This window comes from Rhinolophus sinicus, chromosome 16, assembly GCF_057876585.1.
Source record: "Rhinolophus sinicus isolate RSI-liver-muscle chromosome 16, RSI-T2T, whole genome shotgun sequence".
Taxonomy (NCBI): domain Eukaryota; kingdom Metazoa; phylum Chordata; class Mammalia; order Chiroptera; family Rhinolophidae; genus Rhinolophus; species Rhinolophus sinicus.
The window spans coordinates 63122180-63135457 of NC_142516.1; the positions used below are offsets into that span (position 1 = coordinate 63122180).

Here is a 13278-nt window from a genome sequence, read left to right on the forward strand (position 1 = left end):
CTATGGGGGCCTAGGCCTTTTGCAAAGCTGCCCCAGGCCCAATATTTATGGCAGCAGGCCTCAGTTCACAGCAAGGCCACTCCCACATGCCTCTAGGTCCAGCACAGGCAGCAGCCAATCACATATAGCTTTGTAGATCCTATCAAGTAGCCCCAGTCTGGTCATAAGCAAGGCTGAGATTGGCCTGCATTAAAGCCCCTCCCAAGTGATACCAGAAACAACAAACCCAGAGGCTGGCTTCATAGCATAGCAGAGCACTACCCGGTTAGCTGCACAAGCAGCACAGTCAAAGGGTAGTCTCAACAGGCACAAGAGCCCACTGTGGTGAATCCCTCTCTGAGATGTCAGCCCCCACACAGCAGCTCATACACTGTGGGCATAGCCAGTCCTCATAGCCTGGGAGTCAGTCCCACACACTGATAGGCCAAAGACAACCAAGGTTCAACTACAACAGGAGAATATGCACCACACATACACAGGACACTCCTGAAAACAGGTGACCAGGGAGACTGCACCACTGACCCATACAAGACACATACTACCTAAAGCCACCTGGCAAAGACTAACAGACATAGGTGATCTACCTAATACATAAAAGCCAACTCAGATAGGTATTCAGAATGAAGAAACAAAGAAACATGTCCCAAATAAAAGAACAGGAGAAACCTCCAGCTAAAGAACTAAATTAAATACAGGCAATCAGATAGAATTTAAAACACTGGTTATAAGAATGCTTAAGGAACTTAGTGAGAACTTCCACAAAGAGGTAGTAAGCATAAAGAAGGACATAGACCTTCGATAGATGAATGGATGAAGAAGTTGTGGTATATATACACAATGGAATACTATTCGGCGGTAAGAAAAGATGATATAGGAACATTTGTGACAACATGGATGGATCTTGAGAGAGTAATGCTGAGCGAAATAAGTCAGACAGAAAAAGCAGAGAACCATGTGATTTCACTGATATGTGGTATATAAACCAAAAACAACAAAAGAACAAGACAAACAAATGAGAAACAGAAACTCATAGACACAGACAATGGTTTGGTGGTTGCCAGAGGGTAAGGGGGGTGGGGGGTGGCGGGTGGGAGATGAGGGTAAAGGGGGATCAAATATATGGTGATGGAAGGAGAACTGACTCTGGGTGATGAACACACAATGGGATTTATAGATGATGTAATACAGAATTGTACACCTGAAATCTATGTAAATTTACTAACAATTGTCACCCCAATAAATTTAATAAAATTAAATTTAAAAAAAAAGAAGGACATAGAAACCATAATGAAGAACCAGTCAGAAACAATGAATACAATAACTGAAATGAAGAATATACTAGAAGGAATCAACAGCAGATTAGATGGAGCAGAGGATAGAACCAGCAATTTAGAAGACACGGTAGCAGAAAACACCTGATCAGGACACCAAGAAGAAAAAATGTAAATAAAACAAAGACAGTTTAAGGGACCTTTGGGATAACATCAAGCATAACATTTGCATCATAAGAGTACAAAAAGGAGAAGAGAGGGAGCAAAGACTTGAACTTATTTGAAGAAATAATGACTGAAAACTTCCCTAACCTGATGAAGGAAATAGACTAATAGACTCAGGAAGTACACAGAGTCCCCCCAAAAATGAACCTAAACAGACCCACACCAAGACATGTTAAAATTAAAGTGGCAAAAATTAAAGACAATCATACAAGTAGCAAAAGAAAGTCAACTACTTACAAGGGAGCTCCTATAAGACTACTTCTCAATAGAAGTTTTTTAGGACAGAAGAGAGTAGCAGGCAATATTCAAAGTAATGGAAAGCAAGGATATACAACCAAGACTACTATATCCAACAAGGCGATCAATTAAAATTGGAGGAGAGATAAAGAGCTTCACAGACAAGAAAAAGCTAAAACTCATTACAACCAAACCATTATTATAAGAAATGTTAAGAGAACTTTCTAAAGAAAAAGACGGGGGAAAACAAACACACACAAAAATATCAAAATACAAATAATAAAATTGTAATAACTATGTACCTATCAATAATCACTTTAAATGTAAATGGATTAAATGCTCCAATCAAAAGACATAGGGTAGATGAATGGATAAGAAAACAAGACCCTTGTATATGCTATCTACAAGAGACCCACCTCAGATGGAAACACACACATAGACTGAAAGTAAAGGGAAGGAAAAAGATATTTCATGCAAATGGGAACAAGAATAAAACTGGAGTAGCGATACTTATTTTGGACAAAATAGATTTTAAAACGAAGACTAAGAGACAAAGAAGGATATTACATAATGGTAAATGGATCGATCTAACAAGAGGACATAACCCTAGTGAACATCAATAGACCCAACATAGGAGCACCTAAATATATAAAACAAATATTGACCAAAATACAGGCAGAGATCAACAGTAACACAATCATAGTAAGGGACTTTAACACCCCACTGACACCCATGGACAGATCTTTCAGACAGAAAATCAACAAGGAAATAGCAGCCTTAAAGGACACACTGGAACAGATAGATTTAATTGATATTTTTAGAGCATTTCACCCCAAAGCCGCAGAATATACATTCTTTTCAAGTGCATATGGAACATTTTCCAAGATAAGCCACATGTTAGGCCACAAGACAAGTCTCAATAAACTTAAGAAAATGGAAATCATATCAAGAATCTTCTCTGACCATGTACCAGATCAAGTACGAAGAGCTGCAGACATTGACTGGGAAGCATGGGAATGACCTGCATTGCATGAAGACAGAGATTTCTGAAATGAACCAGAACAGCCGACTCCAGGCTGATTTCCAGGCCCTCAACAGCCAGAGGGCTTCCTTGGAGGCCGCCATCACTGATGCTGAGCAGCGTGGGGAGCTGGCCCTCAAGGACGCTCAGGCCAAGGTTGCTGAGTTGGAGGTTGCTCTGAGAACTGCCAAGCAGGACGTGGCCCGGCAGCAGCACGAGTACCAGGAGCTCATGAACATCAAGCTTGCCCTCTATGTGGAAATTGCTACCTACAGGAAGCTGCTGGAGGGCAAGGAGAGCTGGCTGGAGTCTGGAATGCAAAACATGAGTATCTGTACCAAGACCACCAGCAGCTACTCAGGTGGGTGAGCCTGGCCTATGGGAACGTCGCAAGCTCTGGCTTCAACTATGGCCTAAACTTCTAGTCCAGCTTCAGCTCTGGTGGTGGCTCTGGCTCCTTCAACCACACCAGCACCAGCTCTCCAAGACCATGGTTGTAAAGAAGATTGACAATCGAGATGGCAAACTGGTGTCAGAGTCCTCTGATGTCCTGCCCAAGTAAAAGGCTAGGCTACCGGGGTCCCTCCTGGCCTCTGACCCTGTGGGAAAGGAGCTGAGCAAGGGAGCATTGGGCACAGGAGATGCCCCATTCCTCAGCCCACCCTTGGGGGAGGAGTCTACTGCCTGGGGACCACCTCTTACCCATGCCCCCAACTAAAAGCCAAGTCAAGTGTTTTTTCCAAAATAAAATCTCAGCTGGCTCTGCCCACCCTAAAGTATATATATATGAACAACTGAAATGCCCATCACTAGATGACTGGATAAAGAAATTGTCGTATATTTATACAATGGTATTACTTGGCCATAAAAAAACAATGAAATCTTTCCATTTGAAACAACATGGATGGACCTAGAGGATATTATGCTAAGTGAAATAAGTCAGACAGAGAAAGAGAAATACCATATGATCTCACTCATATGTAGAATCTAAAGAATGGAATAAATGAGTAAACAAAACAGAAAAAGACTCATAGAGACAGAAAAGAATCTCATGGTTGCTAGATGGGAGGGCGGTTGGGGGATGGGAGAGAAAGATGAAGGGATTAAAAAGTACAGCTTGGTAGTCACAAAATAGTCACAGGAAGGTGAAATATAATATGGGGACTACAGTCAATTATATTGTAAAAACTATGTATAGTGCTAGGTGGGTACTAGACCTATCGGGTGGATCACTTTGTAAATTATGTAAATGCCTAACCACTGTGCTATATACCTGAAACTAATATAAAATAATATTGAATGTTAACTATATTTTTAAAAATATGTAGTCATGGGATGTAAAGTACAACATAGGGAATATGGTCAATAGTATCGTAATAGTTATGTACAGTGTCAGATGGGTAGTAGACTTGAGGGGTTATCACTTTGTATGGTGTGTAAATGTCTACTCACTATGTTGTTTTATACACCTAAAACTAATAAAAAATAAAAATAATTGAAAATTTTATAAAGAATAAGGGAGATCTATAGGTCTAACCTGTAAAGTTCTTCCAAGACGTATTAAGTGTGAAAAAGAAAACAGATTGTGGAGTAATATATTTAATATGACCTCAGTTTTTAAAAAATCCCCACACTGAAGTATGACTGGCTGTGTGGCATGACAAGTCTTGAAGGACCCTCATCAAACTGGTCACAGTGATTATATATGTATACTATGCAGAGAGAGAGATTTTGAGTAATTTAAGAGGGATTTTCTTTTTCTATATCTATACTTCTGTAATGTTTTAGATTTTTTGCAGTGAACATGTATTCTATTACTGATATAAATAAAAAATTACCCCCCCAAAATGAGGTTGGAATAAAATATTTCAAAAGTCATTGAATAATGTTTACTTTTTAAATTGAAAAAAATACCACCTCTTGGGGTTTTTCTGAGGTTTACCTGAAAAAATATATAAAAAGTGCTCAGTCTGGTGCCTGACTCAGTAATTCCGGTTGTACCCTCCCTCATTCCCTTTCACCTTTCCCCTTTCTGTGGCAAAGTACTCTTCCCAGGAGAATACACTATTTTTAAAAAGTGAAAATGAGATCACTTTAAATTTTTGAAGGTCAGCCTTAATGGGTGGCATCTTGGGGAATTTCTGATTATTTTGCCAAATAACAGGGTATAGGTATTCTGGGAAAAGAACATTAGATCCCTTTTCTGGTACAACTGCAGGCTTATAATGCCCCTTCCTTTGGATGAACTATAGAAAAGCAGACTTTCTATACAATGCCCAGTCCTTAGGCTAAACAGTTAGGTCTCTGGAAGCTATAAAGCTTGACTGTACTTTGGCCAGACAAATACTTGGTCAGAACTGCTGTATATTCTCAGAAATACATCCCAGGGGACCAATCAATATCCCCCATAACAAGTCTAACTTACCACAAAACTAGAACGAATGAAGAACGGCGACTTAACTACTTATAGGGCTTTGTGGTTTGTATGAGTGTGTTTTTCCCTTTCAGCTTTGAGAACTGCTGTTGCTGAAACAAAAGGATGTTCTTTACAGAACAGCTTTTCAAAAACGTCCCAATTTCCTTGACGTGGGCCACAGTTCTATCTGTGCTGAAATTATATAACAAAGGGACATAATTTTTAGGAAGAAATGATAAATAACTTCTGTTTCTCTGAGGACAGAGTTTCTCGCCACCTATGAGAGCACTGAGCTGACTAAACTTTGTCTTGCAAATGAATTAATCTCTAAATGCAAGTACACAGCATACCATGTGGCTAACTGGAGGTTAATTTTGGTTCGAAATACACTATTTCTCTTTCAACAGTTAAACACTGAGTATGCAGAATAATAGTTGAAAATATTTGCAGCAATTACTCTGGGAAAAAAACCCTCATATTTTATGACTAACTGTTTTATCATTTGTGGCATAAAGAAATAAACATTTTTTTAATGATTCACAGATTCCTTCTCTCGCTGGATCTGGTGGATATAGACCTCTGTGCAGTGCTTGCTGCCAGGCAGCTAGCCAAGTTTTGGGGGGTTTTCCTCCCCAGTGGTTTGGGCCCTTCTGCTTTTTTTCTCCCCTAGGCCTTCTTCAGACTGTTGCACACATTTCTTTTCTGTTTTAATGCTTTTTCTGACATGTCTTTATTGGACCCCTCCTAAGTCTTTCTACTTTTCCTTTCTCCTTAATGTGTTCTCAATTTCTTACCCTCTGCCTCAACTTTTCTCTCTGGGAGTGGTGTGATATGAACATGACTCCGTGGAGAGAACACAGGCTTGGGAGTTCTGCTTCTTAGTCACTTTGTGGTTGGGCAAGCTCTCTCTCTTCTCATAGCCTCAGTTTCTCAATCACGAAGAGGAATTAAGCATAACAGCCGGCCCAGTGGCTCAGGTGGTCGGAACGCCATTCCCCTAATGCGGAGGTTGCCAATTCGATTCCCACATGAGCCGGTGAGCTGCGCCCTCTACAGCTAAGATTGTGAACAACAGCTCTCCCTGGGGTGGGCGGCCATGAGCAGCTGGAGGTTGGCGTAAGCTGCCCGAGTGCTGCCATGTGCGGCTCGTTGCCAATGCGAGTGGCCTGCAGCCGGTGAGAACTGCCGTGAGCTGCTGTGAGTGACCTACCAAAGAGTGGTGACTGACTGCCTGGGGGGGGAGAGCGCAAGGCTCATCATACCAGCATGGATGGGCCAGGGAGCTGTGTCCTGCACAACTAGACTGAGAAACAATGGCTTGAACTGGAGTGGGGGAAGGGGGAGTCAGAAGAATGGGGAGGGAAAAAAAAGAACACTCACTTGACAGTATTCCTTAACAAGAATCAGTGCCATAATGGAAACACAAGGGAAACATTTAATAAATTTTAGTTCTTTCTTCCACCTTACTTTGGCAAAGTGATAGTCTTCCAGAAGAGCTAAATTCCCCAGCTGAGGACAATTTCACCCTTATGTGTAACACAAGGTAATATTAAGAACTCCAAATTGTTGGGGAAGATAGAAAAGAAAAGAAATCGATATGACTGATTTCTGCTCGTTGACATCCTTCTGGTATATTTAAACGGCCATAAGGGAGTTCTTTCCCCCTAAGTTGATCACCGTTTTTTTTTCTAGCAGCATCCTATGGAGACAAAGAGGATGTTGGCAATACTTGTAAATGGCCTTTGAGCTGGCTTTCCAGAACTGAAGAACCACGTGTTCTATTTCACACATGTGATGCTGCCTGATAAGAAGTCACATTATGTCACATAACCGCTGTGTTCTTTTCTTGTGGGCTGATAGTTAATGTAACACAACTGCTTTCCTAAGGCCGTGAGTATGAACAGAAACGCCTATTTGGTCAACTCAGAATTTGTTTCCTTCAATATTGGCATGATAATTGCTATATTGAAGCTCTTAAGAAAAAGTTCAGCAAGACCTTTAGCAGGTACGTGTCTTGTTATTAATAACACAGTACTGGCTTGATGGATTTTTGAAGAAAAAAAAATCCTTCATCAGTTCAACACATGAAAAGGATTAAGGATGAGTCTATTGTTTTCTAGAGTGTTTGGAACTTATCAGATGGAGAAATGCTGAGATATGCTCCATCTCCCAGCTAACTCCATGACCTGGCAAACAGCTTTGACCTATGAGGTCAGACAATTAAGTTCGTGAACTCATGCTAGAAAATGTGCTACATACCTCATGCTGAATATCGCTATGGTCACTTTTGAAGTACTCCCCATGGGAAGCTCTGCACCAATGCCAGAGCCTAGTTCACCCTGAAAAGCAATTTTGGAACTCTTTTTCTGGGATAGCCATCAGAGCTGTTGTCGTGTTACCCTTGATGTCCTGAATGTCATCAAAATGTCTTCCTTTCAATATTTCCTTTATCTTCGGGTGAAGAAAGAAGTCATTGGGGGCCAGATCAGGTGAATAGGGAGGATATCCTAATATAGTTATTTGCTTACTGGCTAAAAACTCCCTCACAGACAGTGCTGTGTGAGCTGGTGCATTGTCGTGATGCAAGAGCCATGAATTGTTGGTGAAAAGTTCAGGTTGTCTAACTTTTCCATGAAGCCTTTTCAGCCCTTTGAAACAGTAAACTTGGTTAATTGTTTGTACGGTTGGTACAAATTCATAATGAATAATCCCCTCTGATATCCAAAAAGGTTAGCAACACAGTTGAAAACAAGTTTACAAACTTAATTGTCAGACCTCATATATGTACCACAGTCCTCCTTAGTGAAAATGACCAGAACACTGTTCATACACTTCAAAGGAATCCTGGGACAGTCATAGACTTATAGAATATTAGAATTAGAAAGGAACTTGTATATTTTGGGTATCTACCATGTGCCAGGCTTTTGACTTTTCAGCCCCTAACTCATTCTTACAAGCACTTTTAAAAGTGAGCATTACCCTGATTTTACAGATAAGAAATTTCTACACTTAAAGAGATGAAATACTTTATCTAGATCACACAGCTAAGGAGTGGAGCTGCTAGGCTTATGTAATACCCATACTCATTTCTCCATAATGCAATAGGGTTTATAGATGATCTAAACTAACTCATTTAGCAAATAACAAAACTGAGATATAAAAAGTTTAAGTCTCAAGCATATTTACAACATATGCTTGTTTTTAAAGAAGGCAGATATTCAAATAAGTTTACTGTAGCAGTTATAATTCTTCAAGGCTAAAAGTACATGAACTGCTAAGAATTTTAATTGTGCTAATTAAATGCCGCAGAAAAGGCAAATCCAAGAATCCTTGCTGAAAACATCCAAAATTCCCTCCCGCTTGAGCTTCTCCACCTATTACCAGGATATAAATTTATGGAGTCAATCATTCTCAAAGGCTACTTTCCCAAGTCCTATGTCTGAAATGCATAAGATGTGTGCTGGCCCCTGTTGACCCAGATAGAAGCTTGAAACAGGGATCTGACAGTGACTTCGAAAAACATTACTACTGCAGTTCTTCCCTTGGCAGGGTGCCTCTTGGAACGAAACCCAAACAAGCTCCCATTCCTAGATTGTTAACGTGCAAGTACTTGTCCATGCTCAGCCTCATTTCCATGAGACTAGACGTGATACGCAACATCAAATCTTCCAATGAACACCAAAATGTGTTGAAACTCAATCAAGCCACATAAATGCTTATGTTTCCTCCTAAGAGCGGACACTCCCAGACCTTTGCACTGATTCCTGTGAGCTCTGGCCATTATTTAATTAGTTAACTCACTTCTGTACTATGTTGTACTTCTAGGAACCTTGTCCTTTATGTGTTTTTCTTTGCATTTTAAGCATTCTCTTCCTTTGAAGAGGAAATTGTAAATTTAAAGAGGTTATCTTTGAGGTTTGGCTATATTTTTCTTTATAATTTTACCATGAGCAGAAGACGCGGCTCATGTCTCTTAGAGTACATTTAGTTTAATGAGTTTCAAATTCAGTTTAGAGTTTTGAGTGAAATGTGGTCATCACTAAAAAGAAGGGTAGAGGCATTATTTAGGCTTCTTTTCCTTTGAATCCTGATTGAGCAAATATGCTTCAAAACTCATTCAACACCAGTATTACATAATGTACCATCATACTTTTCCCAAGCAATACATCCGTTACAAAACTCCTTCCTTTCCCAAACAGCAGTTTTTTAAATGATATGTAACTACATTTCATAAAGTGTAATTTATAACTTTTAAAATTCTTTTTTTTCCTTTAAAATGTTGTTGATAATTATTTACTTTGAATTGCCGACTATAATTTTATACACACACACACACACACACAAACACACACACACACACACACACACAAGGGTAGGACAATTAAGTTCATGAACTTTTCATCATGCATTTACACAATGGAAAGTTCACAAACTTAATTGTCCGACCTTTTGTATTTATTATATATACATTATATATATGATATTATATATAGTATACATTATATATAATAATAATAGTAATAATATATGGTGCCAAAAAATGTATACACATTTTAAGAAAGGAAAACTGTATTAAAATTATAACACTCAATATATACTGATAACAAAAGATGAATACAAGTCGTGTTTGACTTCTGCAATGACAAGAGGTGCTCAAAGTGGTTACCATTAGCGTCCAGACCCTTCTGATTACAGTGAACTACTGCTTGAGCAACTTTGACCAAAGTGTCCACTTGTATACATTTTTTTTAGCACCCCCTGTATGTATGGTCATGGGATGTAAAGTATAGCATAGGAAATATAGTCAATGGTATAGTAACAGCTATATACGATGTCAGAGGGGTAGTAGATTGGGGAAGGGTTATAAATGTCTAATCATTATGTTGTTTTGTACACCTGAAACTAATAAAAAAAACTTTTAAAAATTGTTATAGATATTAAAAGTAATTTAGGCCCCTCAATCCTTGTAGGACTATAGTTTGAGGGACAGTTTTACAGCGACTTTCTGTGTAATAACCTTGACGTAGCTGCTGGCTGATTTGAAGGCTAAGCAGCCAGGTTTCTAGCACACCAACCCTATTTCATCCAGAATAGCTCTGCTTTTTACCTGCTTTATTGCTTAACATCCATGTAAGGGTGGATGAAATTTGGAAGGGAAATACTTCTGCAACAACAACAAAAAAAGAGTTTGAAGACCCTTGCTTTTGTCTTAGCCCTCCTAAGAGAGCTTCTAGTTTCTGCCTGATTATTATTTCTAGGGAAGGTTATTTTTTGTCCAATGCTGATTGTCAGGAGGTTGTTTCTTATAATAGCTGACACGTACTTCCCTCTTACTGTTTAATTCAACAGATAGTTATTGACCATGTGCAAGGCATTGTGCTCAGAGCAAATGAAAATGAGAAGATTTGTATAAGACAGTTTCTACTCTCAAATGTTTTGAAATTGGAGGCAGGAAGACAAGAAAGAAAAAAAATACAGATATTTCTAATCCAATGCAGAGTAAGATAAGTTGTGAAAGAAATGTGTAACAAAGAGGTAAGACGACTTCTAATCAGTCTGTGATTCCCTCAGTTTCCAAACAGTCAGCAACATGAGATAAAATATGAAATGATAAAAACCAATACCATAGCCAAGTTCAAAAGCGAAATTAAATTGCCCACGAACAATGAAATGGAGCATAAATGTACGATGGTGAGCAATGCTGATAGCACAGGCTTTTGGGCTCCATGACTGGAAATAAGCAAAGATCAGCAGCAGCTCAACTCCTGTAGGGTAATCGGGGCTGAACTTATTTTTCCAGGAGAAGGGACACCTAAGCCAGGTAGAGAACTCCGTGTCAGGAGCATGGGTGGGGCTCTCTCTGAGGAGAGAAGCTGAAGTTTTATTGTTGTTGTTCTAATAATGACCTTTGCCTGGGATAAGAACGTCATCTGAAACAGTGGGTCTGGAGAGGCTGGTGGACATAGATCATGCATTATGAACTGAAACTACCAAGCTACACTTCAGCTATGCAACACTTGCAGTTAAAACCCCAAATGGCAGTATAGTAATGTAACTCTGAACTGGGAGCTGTGCGAACCAGGTGGAGATAATCACAAACTATTAGGTTATAGACCTTAAGACAGAAAGAATAGCCTTGGTTACGGAGGTGGGTCTAACCTAATCTATTAATGCCTTAAAAGCAGAGAACTTTCTGCAGCTGGAGGCCGAAAAGATGTCGCAAATTAAGTTAGACTCTGAACACAGGAAGGCTTTCACGCACTATTACTGAGCACAGGAAGACTTTCACACACTATGCCTGGCTTTGAGATGGAAGGGGCCGTGGGTGAGGACCAGAGGGGCCTCTAGGCGGATGGTGGCCTACAGCTGACAGCCAGAGAGGAAAGAGGGACACCTGTCCTAAAACCCCAAAGAACTGAGTTTGACCAACAACCCAAATGAACTTGGAAGTAGGTTCATCTCCCAACTCCAGAAAGAAACCTAGCCCTTCCAACTCGTTGATTTTGGCCTTGTGAAAGAAACTAAGCAAAGGACTTACTGTAACTACATTGTACCTGCGATAATCAGAATTGTGAGATCATCAGTTTGTGTTTTAAGCACGCAAGTTTATGGTAATTTGTTAAGGCAGCTATAGAAAACCAATAGAGTCAGAAAACCAACGGTTGACCATTAACTTTGTTTTTATTTAATGTATGTGTATTAACAGCATTTCAGTGTTTTGTATGTATTAAGACCCTTGTTATAGCTGAGAAGAGGATAGAAACACACAATAAACTCATATTTTTAGAAAATTCAAGTTGAAATGTATTAAAAAATAATTTTAAGTATCCATTAAAAGAATAAGAATACAATCTATCATTTTCAAACTAGCATCAAAAATACTGGAAAGTAAAGAGAATCCTATCAATTTATTATGTTAGAGAAAAAAGGATCAAAGAAATAGGATGGTAAACAAAATACAAAACAAGGTGGTGTATAGTTAGACTTTACAAGATAATGCCAAAGTTTTCTACAGTGATTGTTTTAATTCACACTTCCACCAGAATTATACCTGTTCTCTTTGCTCCATATCCTTCCCAGTGCTTGATCTTACATGACTTTTTAATTTTTGTCTAATCTTGTAGGTGCACTCCTAGAATATACCCAGTTTTATCATGCATATTATATTTTTTGCATACATCTGGTTTTGGTTTGCTAATATTTTGTTTAGAACTTTTGCATCTATATTGATGAATAATTTCCTTTCTTATCCAATCCTTATCTGTTTTTTTTTCTTTATTAGTTTCAGGTGTACAAAGCAACGTAATGGTTAGACATTTACACCCCTCACAAAGTGATAACCGCCCACCCCCTCCCAACCTACTACCCCTCTGACATCATGCATAGCTTATCTGGTTTTGATAGAAGAAATTGGAAAGTGTTTTCTCTTTTTCTAGTATTTGGAAGAGTTTATTTTAGACTGGGGTTGTTTAGTGGACTTTGCTTGTAAAATCATGAGAAAGGTGTTTTTTTTTCTTTATGGATAGATTTTTTAATTGCTGATTGGATTTCTTTAAAGGCTATATATACAAAGTATAACATACTGGACAAGAGAATGAACTTTGGACCCAAACTATCTAGGTTCAACCTCAACTTCGACTTACTAGGTGTGTGAAAGTCATTTAACCTCACTGTGCCTCAGTTTTCTCATCTGTAAAATGGAACAACATGGGATTGTTGTGGGGATTAAATTAGTTGATATATGTAAACTATGTGGGACAGTGCCTGGTACATAGTAAATTCAATATTTATTTTAATTGTTGTTACTTATGTTTCTTGAATAATTTTTTATCTTCTCTTTACTAGTTTTTTTTTCTAAGACTGTTTTCAACTTTATTAGCTTAAAGCTGGTCATACTTTTCTGTTACTATCTTTTCAACTCTGGCTATAATCTTCAGTTGTCTCTCCTTTTGCATTACCAATAGTTTTTATTTGGGATTTCTTTTTTCTTAATATTATCATTCAGTAAAGTTTGTAGGAAGTTTATTTTTCAAATGACCAACCTTTAACTTTGTCGAGTCTGTTTTCTGTATTTTCTGTTTCATTGATCTTTGTATTATTTTCTTTCA

General features: G+C 38.7%; 1 protein-coding gene and 1 pseudogene across 3 annotated transcripts in view; both read left to right on the top strand.

Annotated features, from left to right (window-relative positions):
- ADAMTSL1 (ADAMTS like 1) overlaps positions 1-13278 on the top strand; it is an 891281-nt gene that overhangs the window by 567939 nt on the left and 310064 nt on the right. The gene's annotated exons all lie outside the window — the stretch shown is intronic.
- Positions 2698-3316, top strand: LOC148755015 (keratin, type II cytoskeletal 8 pseudogene; annotated as a pseudogene).